The 26,916-nt window shown below is 37.6% G+C and overlaps 1 protein-coding gene across 1 annotated transcript in view; it reads right to left on the reverse strand.

The window, feature by feature from the left end:
• Positions 1 to 26,916, reverse strand: part of LOC131685215 (extracellular sulfatase SULF-1 homolog) — a 249,304-nt gene that overhangs the window by 154,097 nt on the left and 68,291 nt on the right. Inside the window, exon 3 of the mRNA XM_058968784.1 lies at positions 17,772 to 17,810. The gene's annotated coding sequence lies outside the window, so the exon portion shown is untranslated. The remainder of the gene's footprint in view (positions 1 to 17,771; positions 17,811 to 26,916) is intronic.

The raw sequence follows: 26,916 nt of genomic DNA on the forward strand, positions 1-26,916 counted from the left end.
AATAAACGTTTATGTATACTACAAACGATTTCGTTCTTCGCATTCGATCTTTTAGGATCGATATTTAACAGCAGTGATTTTTTTTTTAATTAAAAGGGATCGATCTGGCAAATTCGACTCTATTTCAACCTGCTCATCATTGTTGAGGACTAGAAAGATTGTGGTGTGTAGAAATGGCCGCTTGATGAACAAAAGTTTTCGTAACTTTTACTTATTTGGTGTACAGTGCACGAATGTTATCGTTGATAACAACATCATTTTTCGTGAATGAAACGAAATGTTTCGTTTATTTTAATAAACGTTTATGTATATTACGAACGATGTGATTGGTTGCACGAACTCTTTTCGTTCATCTTAGAAAAGTTTTCGTATTTATTATCCTCTTATTTTTTCATTCGATCTTTTGGGATCGATGTTTGCCAACACCGATTTTTTTAATAAATGACACAGATCGATTTTTTTGTGGTATGAAGAAATGGCCGCTTGATGAACGAAAGCTATCGTTAATTTTACTAATTTAGTGTACATTGCACGAATGTCGTCGTTAAAAACGATATTATTTTTAGCGAATGAAACGAAATGTTTTGTTTATTTTAATAAACATTTGTGTATATTACGAACAATCTCGCACGAATTCTTTTCGTTTATCTAAGAGAATTTTTCGTATTTAATAGCATATTATTTTGACATTGCTCCCGCAGAGAAAAACTAACTTATTCATTCAAAACCAACGAGCAGTTCACGATGGCTCAACTGAATCCGTACTGCTGCGGATTCTGGATCAAATGGAAGCGAAAGAAGTTTAGGAAATCTTCCTGAAACCGGCGGACACGGATACGGTTACTAAATAGTCAGACCAAAACCGTCGTGGTGATCAACAATTATCTGACGAATAGCAATAATGACTCCATATTCTATTGAAACTCCTTTGACGTTGACGGTTTGACGAATGGTGCTCGTAAATATTATAAAGACTTTCGTATATAGCAGCGAACAATTCGTTTGCCTAATGAAGCAATTTCGTAATAAGCCAACGAAAGTCGTTTCGTGGTTTTCACTAAACAATCGTAATGAAAAATAAAAGTGTTTCAATAGAACTACGAACGATTCATTATATGTACGAAAAATTCGTATATTTTATGAAAATTTTCTGTACCAATCTAATTCCTAGCAATTTACGAATATATTCTATCAGTGTAGGGGTTTGCTCAGGAACACAATTTGTGTCTCCTGTTTTTGGAGCTAGCGTCAATCCGCGGCGCTAGCTTAGTCCTTTCACTATGTTAGTGTCGGATTCTGATGAGACAAAGTCGAAACGCAAATTTCATAAACTTACTTCGATTTTCAGATCTAACTCAACGATGTCCAATTAAATTTTATTTTTGAATATAGTGCCCACTATAGATAATTCCAGAAGTTCCGGGTTCCAGGCATATTCCAAAAGTAAAAGCACATATTTTCTTCGGTTAAGACTGAACCAATTTTCTACAGCGAAAAAAGAATAAGATAAAAGAAACGCTCATTTAATTAACGCTAGTATGAGACAAAAATGGATAAAACCATACAAGTTTGATAACCTAATTGCGCGGAAATGAGAATATCGTGTCAAAGATATATTGTGTGTTATGCAGCGCTTTTAGGCAAACAATTTGAATTTTGTCAAAAATTCCATTTTAAGTATCGCCTAGCACCATCCCATGTCAAATCGACCATCAAGCTTTCCATCGCAAGTTTTGAAACAACCGGTTGCCCGAGCGAAAAATTACTCAATTTTAAGCTCATTTCAAATCAAATGCCCTTGTAATTGGAGCGCCCACACGAAAGGTAGGGAAACACCGCATTTACCGATTACTACAGCGCTCTATTCGTGCCGACCAATCTAACCGACCGGAGCGAGCGCAGGCAACATCCCATCTCTCATTCCTTTCACATTAATCAACTTAATGCGCTTTCCGATAAATGCCCACCGAACCCCACCGGCAGTGAGCAACTTTCGGACATAAAATTTAAACACCATGCTCAGACGTTAGGCAGGCCACAGCCGCCTTCTAAATAGTAGTCGAAAACTGCCAGAACGGACACATAAAAAACCTGATCTACGCCTCGTGAGCGACCGCATTCCGCATTTCAGGAATCGAATCATTTAAAGCTCACCCCACCGACCGGATATCTCGCCTCCTCACACTCGGCATTCCGCGCAGCCTAGTCAGTCAAGAGCCCCTCCAACCTTCGGCTATGTAGAACCTCAGTATAAATGCACTCACCGGCTATCAACAACAGCAACAAAAAAAAAAACTTCTACCAACTCCCGAAAACTTCGTCTAGATGGAACTATTTTTTTGTTATTCTTGACCTGTAATTAAGCTAATTACTTTTTATTCAGACCGTTTCTTATTCACCCATTTCTGTTCGGCTGTTGTAATGTGCAGTCTGCTTGCAGTGACGCTTCAAGCTTATGTGGAACAGTTTGAGTTCAGAACAAAAATAATCAAGTAATAACCTAGATTTTTTTATTTCTTTTTTTTTTTGAACCGGTGACTTGATGTAAATGGAAGCACCGAACCCGAAAACCGCTGCCCAAATTTCTAATTCAACAACAACAACGTTGACCTCCTGGAACCCTAATCGGAAAACGATGCAATGGTTTACATTTCTTCTAGTCCAACCCAACCACAGCACCACCAGACGGAGGTTTTCCTCTGCCCTATTTTGTTCCTACTCATTTGCACTGTAACGCTCCGTACAAAGCCGCCATCGCCTTCCCGTAGAACAGTAGCAGCAGCAGCAGTAGTGGTGAGAATTGGAGCAAAATCACTTGAATGGTCGTTTTATTTTTTGCTCTTGTTTTCGGTGCCTGGCACTGGCATACTAACCTCAGCTGACGCTAAGTGTGGCATGGCACTTTTCCGGCTGAATTTTTGCGGCGGTTTTTTTTTTAATTTTCCCCACATAGTTATATAGCTGTATAACTACCTGCCATTCGTGAGTTTCGCTGCTTCGGAAGTCCATTCCACTTAGTAACGGAGAGCGGTGAAAATGGCACATTCCCAAGGCTAGGTGTTTGTTGGAATTCTTGACTTCTACGAGCAGATGCGGCATTCCATAAACTAGAAGCAACCAAAGAGGGTGAAGTAAACTCTCATTACTTTCTCCTCTGCTAATGGTCTAGTTGTGATAATTAGAATTAATTATTCTGAATAATGGATTTTCATCGGCGAATTGATTAGAGTACCCCAAAATAGCTTTTATTTGAACTAATGTATTTTGATGAGTCTCACATTCACTGCAGTTACACGAACTTACAAATTAGATTGTCTAGAAATAGATTTATTCAAAAATTTGGATTTGAATGTTTCGTGTTCCACTCGTCAGTAACTGACACCAACTTGCTGCCAGTTAGACTGCTTGGCTAACCGAGACATCACAATCAGTTACTGTGGGCGTTCATACGTGTTGTGTGAAATGTTTGGATTAATTATGCATTTTTACAGTCTGAAATATATCAAAAAATTACATAAATTTTTGTTAAATTTTTTTATTGCAGATTATCCAACTGGCCACAGCATTACTTAAGCGGGACCCATGCAGGTTCAACATCAATGTAATCGATTATTATGTTTTTTGTCTTCAAAATAAAAAATTCCAAATCTATTCAGAAGATCATTTTCAATTTATGTCCCAAAAACAGTTCGGGCTTCGAGAGTAGATTTCATTTTTCATCTTTCCAATTTCGTATCACGTATGCCTCTTCTCTTGTCATCGATATTCGTCATTCGCCATCTGTTATTTGATATTTGGCACTTGTAATTTTTGATTGGCAATTTATAATTTGAACTTTGAAATTTAAAATTCAAAATTTTAAAAATATTGGCAAATTCTTGATTCTTTTTGCGGTTTTGAAAGTTTTATAATATTCATGATCTTTGAAATTTTTGGAATATTTAAGATTTTTGAAATACTTAAAAAATTTTAATCATTGGAAACCTTGAAATTTTTTATGTTTGCGAAATTATTAAGTTTTGAAACATTTCAAATGCTTAAAATTTGTAAAATTCTTGATGCCTCCAAATTTTTTAAAATTTCAGAAATTTGTTAAAATTTTTGAAGCTTTTGAATTTTTTGAAAATTTTTAGCTATTGAAATATTTGGAATTCCTAAAAATTCTAAAATTTTTGGAATCCCTGAGATTTTTAAAGCTTCTGAAATTATAGAAACATCAAAATTTTTTGAAATTTTTAAAATTTTCGCTGTCTTGGAAGTTTCATAATTCATAATATTCATAATTTTTGAAATTTTTGGAAAATTTAGGATTTTTGAAATATTTGAAATTTTTACATTTTTTGAGGCCTTGAAATTTTTGAAATTTTTAATCTATGCGAAATTATAAAAAGTTTTGAGACTTTTGAAATACTTCATTTTTTTAAATGCTTGATGCCTCAATTTTTTATTAAGTTTCAGAAATTTGTTAAAATTTTTAAAGATTTTGAAATTTTTGAAAATTTTGTTTAATTTTTAAGCATTGAAAATTTTGAAATTTTTTTTCTTTAAATTTAAAGATATTAAAATCTTTAGAATTTAAAATTTAAAAAAAAATGGAATCTTCGAAATTTTTAAATAAAATTAGGCTTATAAAATTATAAAATCTAAATTTTTAAAGTTTTTTGAGATTTTTAATTTTTTTAAACATCTTAAATTTCTGGAATTTGCAATTTTTAAATGTTTAAATTATTTAAAAGTTTAAAATTTTTTGAAGCATTCAAAATTTTAAAAAATATTAAAATTTTAAATATAGGGTAAGGTGGGGCAAATCCGACCTAGTAAATGATTTTTGCTGTAAAATGCTCTATTTACATCGGATGAAGTCGTTTTATATACCAAATTAAAGACTAGACTTCTGGGCAAATTTCTATATATAGCATTTTATTTGTGTCTTTAGAAAATTTGGAGATAAAAGCGTTTTACGAAAAAGTTCATTTTTGCTGTTTTCAAAAATGGTGGGGTAAACCCGACCGCCTATGTTTTTGGTTGATTTAGTACAGATATTATCCAAATTTTATGGTTGTTCAATGATAAATCGATGAATGTTATGTGATTCAATTGTAACATGAAGAAAATGGAATTCAATGTCAATCTTGGAATGTCAAAATCACGAGCAGTAGCACGTAAAAATATTCCCATTTGCATCGGAGCAATTGCTCGACGAATACTATATTCATCACGTTTTTGTGTTTTTCGTTTGTAATTATGAACCATAGTGTGAAAAAAATAATAAATAATAATAATAAAAATATTTTTCAAATTGATAAATAAACATTTTCTTAGCAAAAAAGCGGTCGGATTTACCCCACTATTTAGAGGTCGGATTTGCCCCACCGCGTCATTTTTCATTACGACGCAATAAAAAAAATATGAAAAAAGTTGGCCTAAATTCATCTATGCACTTTGTAGGACTTAAATCAAAGAATTTAAATCCGCTTACAATTTTATGCTATCACTTCAACAATCAGAAATATCTTGAAGTCAATGATGCACAAAAATCAAATCAAAAGTTGTGAAAACACACTTATTGTCGTTTGAGCATCTTAATGTAGACTAATAAAATGCTGTCATGCCACCATTATGATTATTTTCAATGCTCTACACGACAACATTGATATTAGTTCGCGTAGTGCTTCTGATTTTCGATAACAGAGGGAGGTCGGGTTTACCCAACGGTCGGATTTGCCCCACCTTACCCTATCTGAAATTTTCAAAATTTTTGATCCCCTGAAATTTTTAAAACTTTTAAATTTTTAAAGTTTTGAACTTTTTGATATTCTTGAAATTTTTGAACTTATCAAATCAATTGAAATTTTTAAAAGATTCACGAATTTTAAATATTTTAAAATTTGAAGTTTTGGAAATAATTAAAATTTTTAAAACTTTTAAATTTCTTAAAATAATTTAAATGTTTAACATATTGAAAAGTTTCCCAATTTATGAAATTCTTCAAATTTTTAAAATGCTTGAAATAGATTTTTTTTTTAATTTTCATAAATTTCAGTTATTTAAATTTTTTTTGACAATGTTAAATTTTTTTAAATTAAAGTTTGAAAATACTTTGGAACATACGAAAATTTTTAAATTTTTTGAATTTAAAAACTTTTGCTTTAGGATTTTTTGAAATTTTCAAATATTGAAATTTTTGAAAAATGTAAAATTTTTGAAATATCTAAAAAAATTAAATATTTGAGATTTTTAAAATTCATGATTCTTTAAAAATTTTTAAGACATTAAAAATATTTGAAATTTTCTAAATCGTTAAAGTTATTTAAATTTAAATTTTTGGTATACATGAAATTTTTTAAAATTTTAAGATCATTGAAATTTTTAAAGCTTTGGAAATAAATAAAATTTTCGGAATCTTTGGACGTTTTGAAATTTTTGAAATCCTTAGAATTTCTAAAATGTTTGAAATAATCAAAATTCATGAAATTCCTTGATTTTTTTTTTAAATCTTTGAATTCTAGATTTTTTTTAAATTCCTAAAAATATTTAAATTTTTAAAGCTTTTAAAATTTGGAAAATTCCTAAAATCTCCAAAATTTACAAAAAAAAATACAATGCTGGCTTTTGAGCAATCTAAAATTTTTGAAGAAATATTTTAAAAAAATTTTAAAGGTAATCTTTGGAAATTTTTGAAATATTTCGATTTTAAAATTTTTGATGTTCATTGAATATTTAAACTTTATAAAATTCTGATATTTTCAAAAATTTTAAAATTTTTGGAGAAATTGTCGACAATTTTTTTCCAAAAATTTCAAGACTTAAAAATATCAAAAATTTTAAAATTTTTATGGCTTAAAAAATATCAAAAACATGTGCTTCAAAAATTATAAAAAATCATTTGAAGATTTCAAAAATTATAACAAAAACAAACTTTCAAATATTAAAAAAAATTCTTTGACTATTTTTCTGAAATCGATAATAAGGATAGTCAGCGCGGCTCAAAATAAAAAAAAATGGATCCATGAAATTTTTAAAACTATCGCTTTTTTGAAATTTGTGAAGAATTTCAAATATTTTTAATATTTGAAAGTTTGTTTTTGTTAAAACTTTTGAAATATTGAAATTATTTTAAATTTTTAAAGCACACGTATTTTGAGATTTTTTTCGGATTTTTCGATGCATTTAAATTTTTAGGACCATTACAATTTTTAATTTTTAATTCTCAAATTTTTAAAGCTTTGGAATTTAAAAAAAATCAGTTTTGAAAAATTTTCAAGTTTTTGGTGTAAAAATTCTTAGTTTTTGAAATTCTTAGTTTTTAAATTTCATGAAAAAAAATGTTTGAAATTTTCAATACATCTGAAAACATTAAAATAAGAAGTTTTTGAAATACTTGAAAAATCCATAAAATGTTTGAAAAAAAATTGAAATTCCTAAAATTTTTGACGTTTTCAAATTTTTCGAAATTCTTGAAATAATGTGAAATGTGAAATTATTAAAATTCATGAAATTTTTAAAATATTCAAAATTTTTGGAATTTTGGAAAATTTTAATATTTTTGAAATTGTATAATTTTTGGAAACTATTCTTTTTTTTAATTGGAAATTTAAATTATCAAATTTCAAATTGAAAATTTCAATTTGAAATTGAAAATTCGAAATTTGAAATTTAAAATTTAACATTCAAAATTTGAAATTTTCATTTGCAATTTTAATTTGAAATTGGAAATTTGCAATTTGAAACTTAAAAATTAAATTTTGAATTTGGAATCAGAAATTTGAAATTGGAAATGGGAAATTGGAAACTGGAAATTTGGAGTTTGAAATTTCAAATTCCGAATTTCAATTTTCAGATCCCAAATTTGAAATTTGGAATTTCAAATTCAATTTCAGATTTCAAAATTTGAAATTTGAAATTTCAAATTTCAAATTTCCAGTTTCCAATTTCCAATTTCCCATTTCCCATTTCCCATTTCCCATTTCCCATTTCCCATTTCCCATTTCCCATTTCCCATTTCCCATTTCCCATTTCCCATTTCCAATTTCCAATTTCCAATTTCCAATTTCCAATTTCCAATTTCCAATTTCCAATTTCCAATTTCCAATTTCCAATTTCCAATTTCCAATTTCCAATTTCCAATTTCCAATTTCCAATTTCCAATTTCCAATTTCCAATTTCCAATTTCCAATTTCCAATTTCCAATTTCCAATTTCCAATTTCCAATTTCCAATTTCCAATTTCCAATTTCCAATTTCCAATTTCCAATTTCCAATTTCCAATTTCCAATTTCCAATTTCCAATTTCCAATTTCCAATTTCCAATTTCCAATTTCCAATTTCCAATTTCCAATTTCCAATTTCCAATTTCCAATTTCCAATTTCCAATTTCCAATTTCCAATTTCCAATTTCCAATTTCCAATTTCCAATTTCCAATTTCCAATTTCCAATTTCCAATTTCCAATTTCCAATTTCCAATTTCCAATTTCCAATTTCCAATTTCCAATTTCCAATTTCCAATTTCCAATTTCCAATTTCCAATTTCCAATTTCCAATTTCCAATTTCCAATTTCCAATTTCCAATTTCCAATTTCCAATTTCCAATTTCCAATTTCCAATTTCAAATTTCAAATTTCAAATTTCAAATTTCAAATTTCAAATATCAAATATCAAATATCAAATATCAAATATCAAATATCAAATATCAAATATCAAATATCAAATATCAAATATCAAATATCAAATATCAAATATCAAATATCAAATATCAAATATCAAATATCAAATATCAAATATCAAATATCAAATATCAAATATCAAATATCAAATATCAAATATCAAATATCAAATATCAAATATCAAATATCAAATATCAAATATCAAATATCAAATATCAAATATCAAATATCAAATATCAAATATCAAATATCAAATATCAAATATCAAATATCAAATATCAAATATCAAATATCAAATATCAAATATCAAATATCAAATATCAAATATCAAATATCAAATATCAAATATCAAATATCAAATATCAAATATCAAATATCAAATATCAAATATCAAATATCAAATATCAAATATCAAATATCAAATATCAAATATCAAATATCAAATATCAAATATCAAATATCAAATATCAAATATCAAATATCAAATATCAAATATCAAATATCAAATATCAAATATCAAATATCAAATATCAAATATCAAATATCAAATATCAAATATCAAATATCAAATATCAAATATCAAATATCAAATATCAAATATCAAATATCAAATATCAAATATCAAATATCAAATATCAAATATCAAATATCAAATATCAAATATCAAATATCAAATATCAAATATCAAATATCAAATATCAAATATCAAATATCAAATATCAAATATCAAATATCAAATATCAAATATCAAATATCAAATATCAAATATCAAATATCAAATATCAAATATCAAATATCAAATATCAAATATCAAATATCAAATATCAAATATCAAATATCAAATATCAAATATCAAATATCAAATATCAAATATCAAATATCAAATATCAAATATCAAATATCAAATATCAAATATCAAATATCAAATATCAAATATCAAATTACAAATTACAAATTTCAAATTCCAAATCTCAAATTTAAATTTATAATTTTAAATTTTTGATTTCGAATTTTTAATTTTGAATTTCAATTTTCGAATTGCGATTTCAAATTTAAAAAAGAACCAATAGATTCCAAATTTTGTAAAAATTTACAAAATTCAACAATTTTAAGAATTGTAGGTATCCAAAATTCCAAAATTTTTAAATGTTTTAAAAATAAAATTAATAATATAAATTTTAATAAGTTCAAAAATTTATATTTCTAGAATTTCAAAATGTTTTAAATGTTTCAAAAATTTTAAGAATCTCAGAATTTATTCTCAGAAATTTTTAATTTTTTTAATTCGATTATAGAGGTTTTAGCCTTAGGGTTATTCGCCTCTGTTTCCGGGTTAGAAAAATCTCTTTGGAAAAATTTCTAATTTCTATATCTTCTATCTTCTGTCTTCTGTTTTCTGTCTTCTGTCTTCTGTCTTCTGTCTTCTGTCTTCTGTCTTCTGTCTTCTGTCTTCTGTCTTCTGTCTTCTGTCTTTTGTCTTCTGTCATCTGTCTCCTTTTTCTGTCTTCTGTCTTCTGTTTTCTGTCTTCTGTCTTGTCTTCTGTCTTGTCTTCTGTCTTCTGTCTGCTGTCTTTTGTCTGCTGTCTTCTATCTTCTATCCTCTATCTTCCATCTTCTGCCTTCTGTCTTCTATCTTCTGTCTTGTATCTGCTGTCTTCTGTGTTGTCTTGTGTTTTCTGTCTTTTGTCGAGCTCCGCTTGGATTGCACCCAGACCCACTGGGGTGGGTTTTCACGCTTACCACTCAACCACCAACCCCGCCATCTTTGGTGTTCATTCCAATTACATACCTGATTTCCAATTAACTTTGCAGCTCCCGGATTTCATGATTAATTATTAGTTATTTTTAATGTTAGGTCTTCGGATTTTTGGGTAAATGAATTAGAATATTTCCAAATGTATAAACCTTTGTTTTCGAATTTCCTGATTTTCGTATAACCGGATTTCTGAATTTCCAGAGTTTTGGTTAACCAACAGGCCCGTAGCCAGGATTTTGTTTCGGGAGGGGCTTAAAAAAATTTGCATAAAGCTTTTAATTCTGACAATTTGATATAGTCACTAGAAACTAAATTAAATTTTGAAAAGTTCATAATGAAATCAATTCCAAATCAAAGACAATCCTAAAAATATGTTCATTGTCACAAGAAAGGTTATAGTACTTACTCTCGTTGCAACAAAGTATATTCTAGAGTTCACAGTATTTATGCGCTAACCGAATATGACAATGCTTGACGGTGCTGGAAAACACTAGGTGTTCCAAGCTACACCTTTAAAAGGCGTAGAAGATGCTAAACCGAAATGAGTAGAAAAATATCCATAAAATGTTCGAACGAAGAGAATGTCGAAATTCGTACAAAATCTTCTGATTTAGCAAGCGATTTGTAGATGCGCAGAGACGGTTCAACTTCTATTTTCTTTGTCTGGTGTTCTGCGAGTATTACCAGTTCCAAGGCATCATGCTAACACAATTTTTTGATATATTCTATTTAAATGAAACTATTTTCAAGACTAGCCTTGGTCGGGTAGATTAGAACCCCAGTTAGGAAGGATTTTTGGTAATCAATAGGATCAAAATATAAATTTAAATGATTAAATCAACTGAAGGAAACTGCCCACAATTTAATTGATTAAAGAAAATTGTCTAAAAATCGAATGAAAACACTGATTACTAATATCTTCTAATTTTCCTTCAAATCGCCAGTCGCCGTGCATGTGTCGTTCACCGTGCAGTTTCAAAATCACGAAATTTAAAGAACTAGCTCCCTAAATCCATCGGAGAGATCCAGATCCCAAATCCTTTCGTTTCATCGTTTTATTGAAACATTCCAACTAAAGTTGAATCAAAATTTTAAATACACCGTAAGTTGATCATATAACGTGCACTGGTGCCAAACAAATGTCCTCAACTACTTATTCTCGTTTTGTTGGTAATAGTTTTATATTATTTCTAAATTGTGACGTATTTAGATAGGTATTTTTACGGTGACTATGAGGGCGGTTTTCATTTTGATAAAAAAAACAGGATTTGAAGTCACGTCAAATCCACCTAAACGCACGGTAACTGGGGACTTGACGGTACGTGAAATTTGTTAAATGTATTACCAAAAGAACTAGAAGGTCTACCTTCTGATGTCGCAAAAAGCAGAAGCAAAAAAAATTGCTACGCTATAGCAGGCTACAGGCACCAGTGAATCAAGCTAGCTATTGTTCTATATCAGTGCACATACAAATTGTATCGTTGCCCCCGGCTGCGGAGTAAAATGAGTTTGCCAAATGAAGCAAAAGTGCCTGTGCTACGGGATAACACGAACAGTTAAGGAAGTGGAACAATTAGTTAAAGTGAAAATGGAGCTTAATCTCGCTGAAGTTACCTACATTCAGCTACATCACGTAAAAACTGTGTTTTGATCACGTTCAGAAGCTTAGCACAGGCCGAAAACTTTATTGCAAAGAACAACATGCAACACGAGGTCGAATTTAATAACACCAGAATCAAGATCCCCGTGCATATGGAAAACGACATGGTGGACGTGCGTATCCATGATTTGGCCCCGCGCACGAAGGAGGATTTCATCAAACAAATCATGTCGCAATATGGAGAAGTAGAATCTATTACGAATGACACCTGGAGAAATTTTTTCTCCGGCATTCCCAATGGCGTTCGTATTGTGAGAATGCGAGTGACTAAACCAATACCTTCTTACATGACTATCGAATGCAAATCACCGAAGGATGGCGTGACCTATAAGCAAACAACGCTAATTACATATCCCGGGCAGACCCCAACATGCCAATTCTGTAACTATACAGCCTACTACGGAAAAACATGCGCCGAAGCAACTAGTCAAAACTCATCTACTACAGCCAACTCTAACAAGCAGCCACCGATACCTTCAGATAAACCTAAAACAACGATCCAATTACCCAATAATGCAGGTACAACGACCACGACAACCGCTCCCAAACCAACAACTAGCATCGCCAATAAAGAAGCAAATACCGATGAAGACGGATATACAACAGCGACCCATAAGAACAAGAAACAAATAAGAACCTCTGATCGTGAACAGGAAGAAAGCAGTACCGATGACGACATGGACGGGAACGATAACGCGAGAGAAGACAGACTGAATGACCACCAAGCGGCCTCACCGCCAAGGAAAAAGATCTCAACACGCAGCAGCAAACAGCGTCAACAAGATCTGGCAGACCGACATTCTTAGAATTTTTTTATTTTTACTTATTGTAAAAAAAATTAAAAGACCCACGGATCAGTTGTGCTAACGCATTGAGCCGTTTCAAATAAAATTTTAGATTAAAAAAAAAGAAATATTATAAATATGAACAAGCTCAATAATTTCAGCATCTCTTTATTCCGACATATGGACGGGTATACATCGCACTTACTTCACCTCTGTCGAAGAGTAACGTAGGTGTAAGGCCAACTTTCTTGGATGATTTCTGTTGTTCTGTAGTTGAGTGCCCAGAAAATATAGAACAGCTGCTCTTGGGTCGATTTCAATTTATTTATTATTTTTTCTCTCTTTTTCTTCGTGATCTCTGCTCATCTCTCTCATTTTATTCCATAACGAACACAAATAAAACGAAAACATGAAATCGAAACATTAATCCCAATTTATTGACTGTAGACTCAACTAGTTACAACATTTTAGTCGCTCTCCGTGATAGGCTACTGATGTTTGTTCACTGTATCGTCACGTCGTTTTTAGACTTACATGGACATTAATTGGAAACCATCGAAAGAGACAGAAATGCTGCTGCTTACAACATTAAGTTTATTATGATTGATTGACTAATATGTGGTTTAGCATCTATTGACATCCGTTGAAAAGTAAGGATAAAATCACAACAGATAGTCCTACCGCTACTATGTACGTTTCTGTATGTGAACAACATTAGTAATATACGACGGTATACAATTCTTGGGTTGATGAACACCTCAGAAAAACCGCTGTTTTACCACTTTTTGGCTTGTTTATTTTTTGGCATTTTTCTTGCTTATTGTTCGATTGTTTAAAATATAACTACTTTGCGGACTAATAATGTTTAAATACGGACCGCATTCTCCGCATAAAATGAAATTGAGTGTCAACAGAAATACTATTGCATTAAAATGACGCGAAAACAAAAACTGTCTTCTCGACTATATTGTCATCAACTAACGGAAATGTTTTTGTCTAGCACGCTTGAGTGAGATGCCTGATGTTTCTACTAAGCGTACAGTGCACTAACCTATTACAGAAATTCAATCTGCTTATGCTTTAACTAACTTTATTCTGGCTAATATATAACATAATATCTGATTTTTGTTAGACACAACCACTAGCGATAAAGTTCTCATTTTGGGACAGTTTTTGAGCTCACTTTTCTATAAAACTTCTGCAATTTTATTATATATTTCGTTTATTTTATTCGGTTCAATGCATTAGCTAAATGAAGCCTTGTGTCTTCAATATATTTCCATGATGTGAACAATGAAAGTGATAAAACGTAAATGGTTGTCCTACAGATCTCGTGCGAACAACTAGCGATTGCGTGTGGAGAACTATTTACTAGGCTGAGAAATATTTTTCCTAACCAACAGTGTCGCGGTGGTGTTCATTTCTATCTCGTACACTTCCTTATCATCATAGTGGTTACTGCCATGTCCATGTTCGCGAATTTCTGACGGGTCACGAGTGTCGACTTCCTCAATGATGGTGCCGACCGTTGATTTTGAGATACTAGACGCAGTTTTTGCCGTCAATATTATCCGAACAGCAGCCAAAATTTGGCAAATGTTTGTTTTTCAGGAAATGGTTTTGGAGACTATGTATATGCAAAGATATAATGTGTAAAATAATACTATCGCATTCAGTTTTTACGTGCAGGGTCAAGTTGGAGGAAATATGTCTGTTCACCTAGATTTTCACCACAAAAACACCATTTAATATACTTCCTAGATGTGTCCTTTATAATGAATACCATTTTTTCCAAATGTGACAGGAATCTTTTAATAGCCACGGTGCAAGTAAGTGGTATCAGATCTTGTAGCCGAGCATTGATTTTCTCATCGTCCATATATATGAGGATCAACCACATGTTACAAGTTGTTATGCAAAATGACTGGTTTCGCCTGGGCTAATTTGTTAAATGGCATCAGCACTGAACGCCTGACATGGTTAAACTCGTTAAAGGCGATGTTCGTAAGCATAACCTCCATAATCACCTTCAGCAAATATTTCACATCATTAATGTTGCTCCAGCCAAATACGGAGGCTATTGACTTCAGGTCTTTTCGCATAAGATCGATCTTATGCGAAAAGACCTGAAGTCAATAGCCTCCGTATTTGGCTGGAGCACTACTTCTTGCTTCTGCGACTCAATCATTCGACAGATCCCCACAGCAAGAATTAAAGTAGCAGTTTCGTTTGTCTTCCGACGAGTCACACAATATGAAGGGAACTGTTTTATCACACTCAGCATACTGAGTAGATATCCTGACCGCTGTCTTCGGTGGTTCGAAATAGCAATCTTCCTCACAATTCTCGCATTAATTTGTTGAAACCAAACAAGATACAATTTTTTTAAGAGTCACCGAAAAACATGTTGTTTCTTAAATTTATTTTTGAAAATTTTCGGGGGGGGGGGGGGGCTTTAGCCCCCTAGCCCCCCCTCCGGCTACGTGCCTGTTAACCAAATTACAGAATAACCGCATTTCAGGATAATCGAAAGTCTGACTTTATCCGATTTTTGGATGTTCAGGCCTTAGGAATTTCGGGTTTCTCGAATTATCTACCATAGAATTTCTGGGCTGTCAAATTTTCGAATTTCCGAACAATCGAATTCATGAATCACAAAATTTCGAATTTCAAAGACCTAATTTTTAAGATTTACCGATTCCACAGTTCGTCAGATAGGAAGTCTACAAAAAAAACAATTTCCGATCATCTCAATTCCCAAAGATCCGGACGTATAACTTTCATGATATATGGGTTTATCGATTTCCGGATGTTTCGATTTTGTGATTAGAAAATTTCCAAATTGTCGGATTTGGAGCTTACCGAACTTCACTATTACCTTCACAGATATCCAGCTCTCCAAATTACCGAAAACCTGGTATTACGAATGTATAAATTTCCAGATTCTCGGATTTCTGAATAATCAGTTCTTCGGACTTCCAGATTACAGAATTTATGTAATTTGAGTTTGCGAAATACTCTATTTCTGGATTTCAAGATATACGATGTCAGCTTGTTCGGATTCCTCGATTTTAAGATATCTGAATAATCGGATGTCGCTTTATAAAAATTTCTGCTCGATTTCTGCATATCCAGATTTCCAAATTGCTAGATATCCGTTATTATAAGTTTCATAATAACCCTATTACCTGCTAATCGCATTCATGAACAACCGGTTTTCTGGATGCACTTGACCAAAAATTTTGGATCAACGGATTTTCAAATTTCCTGATTACCGGATGTCCTGAATGTTAGTTTTCCGTATCTCTAAAAGTACAGAAAATTAAACTTCGATATCTTCGAATTTGAAAATGCTCTGTTGAAATTTTTGATTTCGGATATCGAGTCTTAGAATACAGATTTCACATTGCTGATTTGAAATTAATTATTTTGACTTTCATATTCCAATTTTAGGCTTTCAGATTTTAGATTTTTATAGATTTAAAACATAATATTTCAGTTCAGGTATGTTATTTAAGCGATTTAAGTGAAGATTCAACATTTCTAGTTTCCGATTTCAGACTTTAGATTTCAGATTATCGATTTCTTATAGCTGCTATGCTTCGAAGGAAGGAAGCATTCGAAATTAGAAAACACGATGGAAAAAGCTTAACTCCCCGATGGTGGTCTTTGTCTCGCGGCCACTGCCCGACCCAACGTCGTCGTCGTCGTCGTCGTCGTACGGATTCCGTCAATTATCGCACTCCTTTTGCGGAACAATTTCTTCCTTTTCCTTGTATGGATTCCAGCCACCGCAGACCACACGATGGTCATAATTGCTTTGGAGACATGTCATGAACAGCGAAGGAAAAGGTTCGTTCCGTTTCGTTTCGTGTCATATATTGCAACAGTGCTTAAGGTTGGAATCCGCGTGAATCGAAGTGACAAGTTCGAATTGAATTCGTTCTTTTTCAAAATCAACTAAGAGCTTATCTTCGAACAATCATGTCATGCTTTAAATGTTTATTTTTCTGTCTGCCACTGCCGAATCATTTCCCACACAACACCGAGGGAAAGTCTACGAGCCCGACAATGCTCTTTCGATGAAACATATACCGCATAAATCCCAAAAGAAGTCCTACCATACGTATACTAGTCCAACTAGTCCAATTGGGCCCGCCTGAGCCGTTCCGGCATCTACAAACGTGTATTTCATAATTGATGCCATTTTTGTCCCAACTTCGAATGAATGAACGGCGCGGAAAGGCTGCATGAATGGGCTGGCTGTTAGGTGCCTTCTCTCAGTGGCTGGTCCTCACCAACCGGTTGGGCTGATTAGACAATAACTATACCGAGCCAACGGGCGAGGCAAGAGAAACCAGTTTTCCGTAGGACCAAACGCGGTGAATGAAAAATACGCCCGATTTGGTTGACAGTAACCGGACGAAATGGGTAAAAAATGTCGGCGAGAGAGAGAAGGCGGTTGAAAATTAGTTTCATTCATGAAGATCATCATCACAGTAACAGAGCCGGTCGGTCACACAGCCCACATCACACGGTGGGAACAGGGATGATGATTCATTGGAAGGAATTAGTGCTGCGGCGATGGCGCTGTATCACGTATCGGGTGGGAAACTGGGCGTTCTACACGCCTGTAACTAAATATGTACATATGTGCATCCCAATTCAAGTCAATCCGTCAACCTGACAGGCCAAGTGAAAATAGGAAAGCGTTGAACGTGAGTGCCGAGCCGGGAAGATCAACTGTGTAAGCATATGTAACTAAGCTGACAAAATGAGTGTTGATTGCGGAGAGATCATTTAACACTTGGCATGTGTTGGATAGGTGGTGCATTTCCATAATCTTCGAAACCATCATTAACTGAGTTTGAATTTAAAAACTAGGTTAGTAGCAATGAAATCCTTACCTCTATCCGGATTCCAATTCGGCAGTTACACTGTAGGATCTGTAAAACAGTAAAAAAGAAAAGGTTAGTTCCGACTTCAGAACTTCAGAACAAATCGAATATAAAACTGGTTTCCGAAATATAGTTCCCTGATATGATCAAGAACAATTAAAGTGCTATTTCCATACACACATGAAACACGGAACGAACCACTAAATTCTCCTCCACGCCGCAAAACGTTTTCACTAAACGTTTCCATTCTGTTATACGTTTGTTGTTTTTTTTCGTTTGTTTTCATTGTTGCTCACGTGCAAATCCCCAGCCGGCGTCGATCGCCGCCGCCTTTGTTGTCTGGTGGAGAGAGCCTGCTGAACCTGCTGGAGCAGCAGTCATCTGGGGCCACAGTTTTATAGATAAAAATTTCGAGCTACATGTTTCCCGGTGACGCCATCTACCGCGGATATTTTTTTTTCCTGCCTTGCCCGTTTAATTTCAAAATTGCGTCCAAAAGGAAGTCGAAACCTGCTCTGCTCGGGAACCCAGCCAGACAGACAGACAGTAAATACGTGCACCTGCTTGGTCGTGTCAGAGGAGCTCTCGGCGTACCGCAGCTATGGCGGCAAGTTATTATTTTTTTTGTGCAGTGGTGCCCCGTCGAGTTTTGCAGGGAAAAGAACGAAAGATAGTGGGTACTTGCAATTGTATTTATCGTTAAAAATATTTGATGATGATGATGATGCCGACGTTCGTGTGTTTGTTCAATTCATTTGAACTGTTGGCTGGAGTTGGTATTGCGAATCTTTCAAAAGAGCCACATCTTGATTATTCAACCTAACAGGGCGAAGAGTAGATCATTCTGAAATGGAGCACTTAATGTTGGTGATAGTGGTGCTCCCAGTGGTCAGATATGCAATCCTTTGAAAGCTTTTCGTTGTTTTTAACAGATCCGCTCCATCATTTTTTCACAATTTTAAAGAAACGTGTTTCCGAGATATCCATTATGCATCGGGTATTTTTTCGAGAGTTGTCCTACTGGAGCTGTAGAGCTAGGTTCTCGGAATGGCTCCCTGTCAGAATCACATACAACAATTTGCAGACAAGGCGGGTAAACTCCGCTAGCGAATGACGGATCTCAATAGTAGCATGTCTGTAATAACATACGTACCTGGAACTATTGAGAACCAGAGCTACAGGTCCAAATCCCCGGTAAAGGAGGATGGTTGTGATGATCTGGACCGCGGTCACCACGTAAAGCAAGATAGGTCATAACCCCAATTCCAAGGCGTGACCCGGGCCCCGTGGTGGTGGAGGAACGCTACGTGGGAAGCTGAGCTGCAAGCAACCGGGCGGGTCATAGGTGGTGGATAATGCTTAATCGCGATAGCAACTAGTTGTGATTCGCGACCCGAACCAGCAGCGGGGGCTGACTGCGGGTGTGGTAGTACGAGGTAGTGGGCCCTATACGTTCTAGGCCTAAATACCACATGCCCTAAAGCAGCCCTGACAAGGCGAGCCAGCGCCGCCTTTAAATAAGCGCTTAGCCCAAATCCCTCTCCTCCCGTTATCCTTCCTTTCTTCCTTCTGCGGCTGTTCGCCCATCTAAATATGGAAGCTGTTCTTCAATGTCAGCTTCTTTCACCGAACAGCCTAGATAAGCCGTGTAGTGTCGGTAGTGGTTGTTTCAACCGGCTAAGAATTACACTACGGACTACCTGTTTCAGTGGTAAAAATCTACCAAACAGGGAATAGTGTCATGCGACCCGTGCCATGGGTAAAATTGTTGAGGGGGTTTAAAACATTCTCAATGGCGAACGGAGCCTGGGAAGAGTTGGGCGAACTCCCCAGTATGCTGCATTACGCAGCGGAACGTTCACTCTACACACCGATTTTTTTTCACCGATGATCCACTTAATTTTGCCGAATTTTTGTTGGCTGGGGGTTTGCTGAGACTCTCAGCTGATTGTAGTTCGGTGAAGTTTTGTTGAGTTTCGATTATCAAATTTCGATGTGTACAGATGAACCTGCCCAGAGGCCGTGTGGTATCCGGCCTAGAATTGAGCCACTGGAGTCCTGCTGCCATGTCGTAGGAGGCGACTGAAAGTAGGAGACCCTAAGTCAAGGTGTAGTTCCGTGCCGAGGACTTAATGACTGGAGGGTCTAAAATATGCCAGTCGCGCACGGAGCATTTTGGGTTTTGCCCTTACTGTGTTATGCGAATCTCTGACACAGTGGACCATTATTTTCTTCGCAAATCGTGGGAATTAAATGATCATGTCCCATTTAAACCTGATATGGCTCGCTATATGCGTTAACATCCCAACTCGCTTGGTGTCCTCTAGTTGTTGTGCAATTTGTGTTGGAGATGAAATGTACAGTTCTCTAATCAACAATGGTTAGAATAGCACAAATCAATCTCCAACATAAACGTACAGCAACTATGAATTTATCTCGACTAATGCAGGAAGGTAAAGCTTCCATAGCATTGGTTCAAGAACCGTATTTCCATAAAGGAAACTTCTATTTTGGAAAGTTACTTAACACTGCCTTCATTGCTTACAACAAGACAGGCATGACTAACCCACGTGAAATGCCTCGTGCTTGCATTCTTGCAAATAAGGCTATTGACGCGTGTCTCATATCGGAGCTCACAACTCGCGATATCTGTGTTGTCACAGTTACACTGACTGTCGGAAAAAATATATATATTGTTCAGCATACCTACCGCATAACGAATCATCTCCTTCTGATGATTTCAAAAGCGTTCTATCATATTGTAGCAGAAATGGGCTTCCGCTCATTATCGGCAGTGATGCGAATGCTCATCACATCATTTGGGGCAGCTCAGACATCAATCTGAGAGGCTCTGAACTGATGGAGTACATAAGTAGTACAAATCTCCATATTCTGAATGTGGGAAACCGACCAACTTTTGCGAGGTCTGGTAGGGAGGAGGTGTTAGACATAACACTTTGCTCTGATAGAATTTTGCATGAACTGGGAAATTGGCAGGTTCCAAATGAAACTGAACCGTCTCTATCCGATCATAAATATATATTTTTCGATCATTTTGATGTCACCTTCAATGTGGTGACATATCGTAATCCTAAATCTACAAACTGGGACCTCTTTTTGGAAAACTTGGCGACTAAATTTCATATATCCATGAAATTTCCAACAATTAGTCAACTAGACGACTTAGATGACGTCGTGGATACGACAAACTCATTCATATTAGCATCCTACGAAGAAGCTTGTCCACTTCGTACTGTTAAATCGACTAGGGGAACCCCTTGGTGGAGGGCTGAGCTTGAAAGAATGAAGAAAGTTATGAGAAGAGCTTGGAACCGGCGTCAGCGTGATGACTCCAGGGCTTTCAGGTCAGCTCGTAGTGCATATAAGAAATGTCTTAGATCTGCAGAACGGGCTGGCTGGCAAAGCCTATGCACTAATGTCTCTAGTCTGAACGAGGCTAGCAGATTAAATAAAATTCTCTCCAAATCGAATGATTTTCAGATGAACTCCTTAAAAACCAGAGATGGTGTTTATGTGACGGACGAAAAAGATGTTCTTAATTGTCTCTTCGACACACACTTTCCAGGTTGTATCGATCCGGAGTTGAACAATGTTCACAGATGTCATTCTGGTGATTCGGACTCGTGGGCGTTAGCACGCACATTGGTTTCCACTGAATCGGTCAAGTGGGCAGTTGACAGCTTTGCTCCATACAAATCACCCGGAAAAGATGGAATACTTCCCGTGCTACTGCAAATGGGATTTGATATTCTTAAACATGTCTTGAAAAAGATTTTGCTTTCCAGTCTTGCTACCGGGTATATCCCGAAAGCATGGCGAGAAATAACTGTTAGATTTATTCCCAAAGGGGGGCGCTCAAGCTATGAAGAAGCCAAGAGTTTTAGGCCTATCAGCTTAAGTTCTTTTCTTCTGAAAGCTTTGGAACGGATAATCGATCATCACATCAGGAACGTTAGTTTAGTTGAATATCCACTGCACAAAATGCAACATGCATATCAGTGTGGGAAATCCACGATCACTCTGCTTCACGATGTTGTTTACAACATTGAGAAAGCCTTCTCGCTCAAGCAATCTAGCTTGGGTGTATTCCTAGATATTGAGGGTGCTTTTGACAATGTGTCCTTCCAGTCTATTCTGGAAGCGACGCGCGGTCATGGGATACCTGCATGTATCTCAGGTTGGATAAACGCAATGCTTAGTAACCGCATACTTTGCTCGTCACTGCGACAGGCTGAGATACGGAAGTTGAGTATTTGCGGTTGTCCTCAGGGCGGCGTTCTGTCACCTTTGTTATGGAACTTAGTAGCTGACGGCTTGTTGAAGAAACTCAATGAGCTTGGATTTCCAACCTACGGGTTTGCTGACGATTACCAAATACTAATTACTGGATTTTGCATCGGAACAATCTTTGACTTAATGCAACAGGCATTAAGCGCTGTCGAACAGTGGTGTCGACAAGTTAAACTATCAGTTAACCCAAGCAAAACTTCAATGGTTCTTTTCACGAAGAAGCGAATGACAACCGGGGTTCGTCCCTTGCAGTTCTTTGATTCTGAGCTACTGTGCGCAGATCAAGTCAAATACGTTGGAGTCATATTGGATTCCAAATTGAATTGGTCTGCTCACATTGAGTTCAGAGTCAAGAAAGCGTGCATGGCCTTCGGGCAGTGCAGACGAACTTTTGGAAAGACCTGGGGTCTCAAACCTAAATACATCTATTGGATTTACACGACAATTGTACGTCCAATACTGTCATACGGATGCCTTGTGTGGTGGCAGAGGGGAGAGGTGGTGACAGTCCAGTCAAAGCTAAACCATCTGCAAAGAATGGCGCTCATGGCGTTGACTGGTGCTTTCACCACGACTCCGACTCCTGCTCTTGAGGCACTTTTAAATATCAAACCATTACACATACACTTAAAACAAGAAGCACTATCATGTGCATACAGACTGCAGGTTACTGGGCTTTGGAACAGTAATCATGTTGATCTTGCTACCAGTCATACACGATTGTGGTCACAAATGGCTACATGGGGTGAAGATATTCTTGCTCCCAGCGACATTACACTCACTTGTAGTTTTCCTTACAGGACATTCCATGTGAAGATTCCCTCTCGAGAGGAGTGGTTGTCTGGCTTTATGGAAAGACAACAACAAACGCAAGTAGTCTGTTATTCTGGCGGTTCTCTGATGGAGGGACGTGCCGGTGCTGGTGTCTACTGTCGTGAAATGAGATTGGAACAATCTCACTCACTAGGTAGATACTGTACTGTATTCCAAGCAGAAATCTTTGCGATTATGTGCGGTGTGCAATCGGCCCTTCAACTGAGTTTGTCCGGCAGAGTTATAAGCTTCTGCTCCGATAGTCAGGCTGCAATCAAGGCCCTTAGCTCAGACAAATCCCGGTCCAAGCTAGTGATCGCGTGCCGAACCCAAATCGAAGAACTAAGCATTGTCAACACTATCTACCTTGTCTGGGTGCCTGGACATTGCGGTATTACTGGAAATGAATGGGCTGACGAATTGGCCAGGGCAGGTTCAGCGATTGACTTCGTTGGTCCTGAGCCCGCGCTGCCAATTTCGACAAGTTGGATACGGGAAAAAATACGGTCCTGGGCTTCATCCGAGCACCGCAATTATTGGAGAAATCTACAAACGTGTCGCCAAACAAAGGCGTTTCTAGAACAACCATGCCCAGTGGTTTCGAAAAATCTCTTACATTTTTCGAAGCTCCACTGCGGCATGCTGACCAGGGCTTTAACCGGCCACTGCAAACTCAATTATCACATGGCAACTATTCAGCGCGCTGAGTCTTTTTCATGTGATCTTTGTGAATCTGACTACGGAACCTCATATCATCTGATATGCAACTGTCTAGCGGTAGCGCAATTGCGATTTCGAGTCTTCAGCCGTCCTTATATAGACGAAACCATGTTTGGTCGACTGAAACTCAGAGACATACTAATGTTTCTTATCCAATGTGGTAAAGAGCTTTAGGCTTATTCGCAGGCAAGTTGAACTACTTGTGAGTTTAACTTACCTGTTCTTTATTTTTGTTTTGTGCTGTTATTTTTCCCACCCTTCCAATTCTACTTCCTCACACGTCCTTGTCCTTTCCTTCCGCTCAGGAAATGATGAAAACACACGGCAAGGCACAAATCCCCGACTATGTACGGGGAACGTGCCATTTGAGCCAATATATTCTGATTCCTGATTCCTGGAACTATTGAGAACCAGAGCTACAGGTCCAAATCCCCGGTAAAGGAGGATGGTTGTGATGATCTGGGCCGCGGTCACCACGTAAAGCAAGATAGGTCATAACCCCAATTCCAAGGCGTGAAGCGACCCGTGCCGAGGGATGATTGATCGAGGGGGTGAAAAAGATGCTCGATCGTTAACGGAGCCTGTGGGGTACCTGGGCAACCCCTCCAGTAAGCGTCCCTTACCACGTTACTGCGGAGCTCTGCCGTGGCGGACCTTTCTTTCTCGCACAACTCGTGGGTATCAACATGGAAGTGAATAAAAATAAAAACAACAAACAAACGGAGGTGCCGAACCCCTTTGCTAGAGGTGGTTTGGCGAGGTTTCCCCCCCGTGGGGAGAATAGTGGTGCGACGAGTACTGTATCTGATAGCACCAGTGACCCCCCAGCATTGTTAGAAAATAGCCCTACCAACGCGCTGGACGGGCCACTATCCGCGATGCGCAAAGTGGTGGAGCAGCTCGATGCAATAATCGAGTTCACTAGCGCGGAACAAAATATTAGCAAGGAGCTGAAACAGAGCCTGCTAATGCTCCGGAAGGCTGTTCGTGTCGCAAAGAGGGAGGGAGAGAGAAGGTCGACATAGGTACCCAGACAGTGGCCTATACCTTCTAGGAAGTCACCAGGCGAGGGTGCAAAAACCGACACCACACGGCGTGCAACCGTCAAGGCCAAACGCCGTTTGGTCGAGGTAAGCGAGGTCAAGAATGACCCCGCTGGGCAGAGTGATGGTACCAGCAACCCGGCGCAACCGGGGCAGGGGGGCGTAAACCCCTGGACGCTGGTCACCAAGAAGAAGCCGGCACCGACACCGGAGGTACCGCGGCCCGCGAAGAAGGCCAAGGACAAAGGCGAGGCCTTGTGGTTAAAAACCGACAAGGACAAATACGCCGACGTCCTAAAGTCGATGAGGGCGGCCGAAAGCCTCTCGGCCCTTGGGCAAGACGTGCGTAGCGTGAGACGCACCAACACAGGAGAAATGCTTCTGGTGCTGAAGCGAGGTGCACAATCTAGTGCAGTGTACAAGGCTTTGGCACAAGAGGTCCTTGGTGAAGGCGCCCAGGTTAGGTCGCTAGGGGCGGAAATGACTCTCCAGTGCAAGCATTTGGACGAGTTCACGACCGCAGACGATGTCGTCGCAGCCGTCAAGGAGCAATGCGACGTGACAATCGAGCAGACCTCTGTGCGTTTTAGAGGGGGACCCTCCGGCACCCAAGTAGCCTACCTCAGGCTACTGAAAGCGGATGCCAAAAAGGTAACCGAGAAAGGTAAACTGAAGATCGGCTGGTCGGTATGCCCAATTAGCATACCCCAGCCGCCTTCAGTGGATAGGTGCTATCGGTGCCTTGAGTCCGGCTATAAATCCTACGAGTGCAAGGGCATAGACAGGAGCAAACTATGTCGTCGCTGCAGCGAGGAGGGGCATAAGGAGCGGGGTTGCACTAAGGCGCACAAGTGCCTTATCTGCACCGCTAAGAAGCAAGCCCATAAACATACTATGGGCGGACCTTCGTGTCCCTTCGGTGAGGTAAATAAGAAGAAGCCGTGAGAGTCACACAACTAAATCTTAACCATTGTGCAGCAGCCCAACAGCTGCTGTGGCAGTCGGTCTCGGAGTCGAGGACAGATGTCGCCCTCCTATCAGACCCGTACAACATCCCTGCCGGCAACGGCAATTAGGTGTCGGACGGGTCTGGAATGGTGACAATCTGTACAACGGGACGGTTCCCGGTTCAAGAGGTAATACACTCCTCCGCCGAGGGTGTTGCGATTGCCAAGATCAATGGTGTGTTCTATTGCAGCTGCTACGCTCCACCAAGGTGGCCAATAGAACAGTTCAACCAGATGATCGACAGGCTCTCGTCGGACCTAGTGGGCCGGAAACCGGTAGTCATAGCGGGAGACTTTAACGCTTGGGCAGCAGTGGAGTGGGGCAGCCGCTGTACAAATAGCAGGGGTCAAACGCTAATGAAGGCGCTTGCGAAACTCGATACTGTGCTAGCTAATAATGGCTCCGCTATCACATTCCGTAGAAAGGGGTGCATGCGGATTGACGTAATATTTGCCAGCCCGAGATTGGTTCCAGGCATGGAATGTAGGGTAGACGAGGGCTACACCCATAGAGATCATTAAGCAATTCACTTTAAGATCAACTATGGTGTGCAGCATTCGAGGGCGGGAGATCCCGGCCAGGTATGCGGGTGGAAGACCAATCACTTCGACAGCGAAGTTTTCAACGCGGCCCTGGGACTGGAGGCCAACACCGACAATCTAAGCGGGGATGCGCTGGTAGCTGTTCTACCACGCGCGTGCGACGCCACTATACCGAGAAAAACCCTGCCAAGAAACAGCAGATGCCCGATATACTGGTGGAGTGCCGAGATTGCAGCTCTACGATCAGCCTGCCTCAGAGCTAGACGTAGGATGCAAAGAGCTCGCACCGAGGATGCAAGAGAGAACCGCCGTGAACTGTTTCGAGCTGCGAAATTGGCCCTTAACAAGGCCATTAAAGGCAGCAAGAGAGCGTGTTTCGACAACCTGTGTGAGAGTGCCAACCGTGGGGTGACGCCTACAGGATTGTGAGGGCCAAGACCAAAGGGGGCTCTTCACCCCCAGAACGGTCTCCGGGCCGGTTGACGACGATTATCGAAGTACTCTTCCCGTCTCAAGCCACAAGCCCCTGGCCACCTGCACTACCAGACAGTGCGGGTATGGCCGAAATGGTGGCTCCAGTGACGAATGAAGAACTACTCGCAGTGGCTAAATCCCTAGCAATGAACAAAGCTCCAGGGCCGGATGGAGTTCCAAACAACGCTCTCAAGGCAGCGATCATAGCAAACCCGAACATGTTCAGGCTAGCTATGCAGAGAT

This window comes from Topomyia yanbarensis, chromosome 2, assembly GCF_030247195.1.
Source record: "Topomyia yanbarensis strain Yona2022 chromosome 2, ASM3024719v1, whole genome shotgun sequence".
Classification (NCBI taxonomy): domain Eukaryota; kingdom Metazoa; phylum Arthropoda; class Insecta; order Diptera; family Culicidae; genus Topomyia; species Topomyia yanbarensis.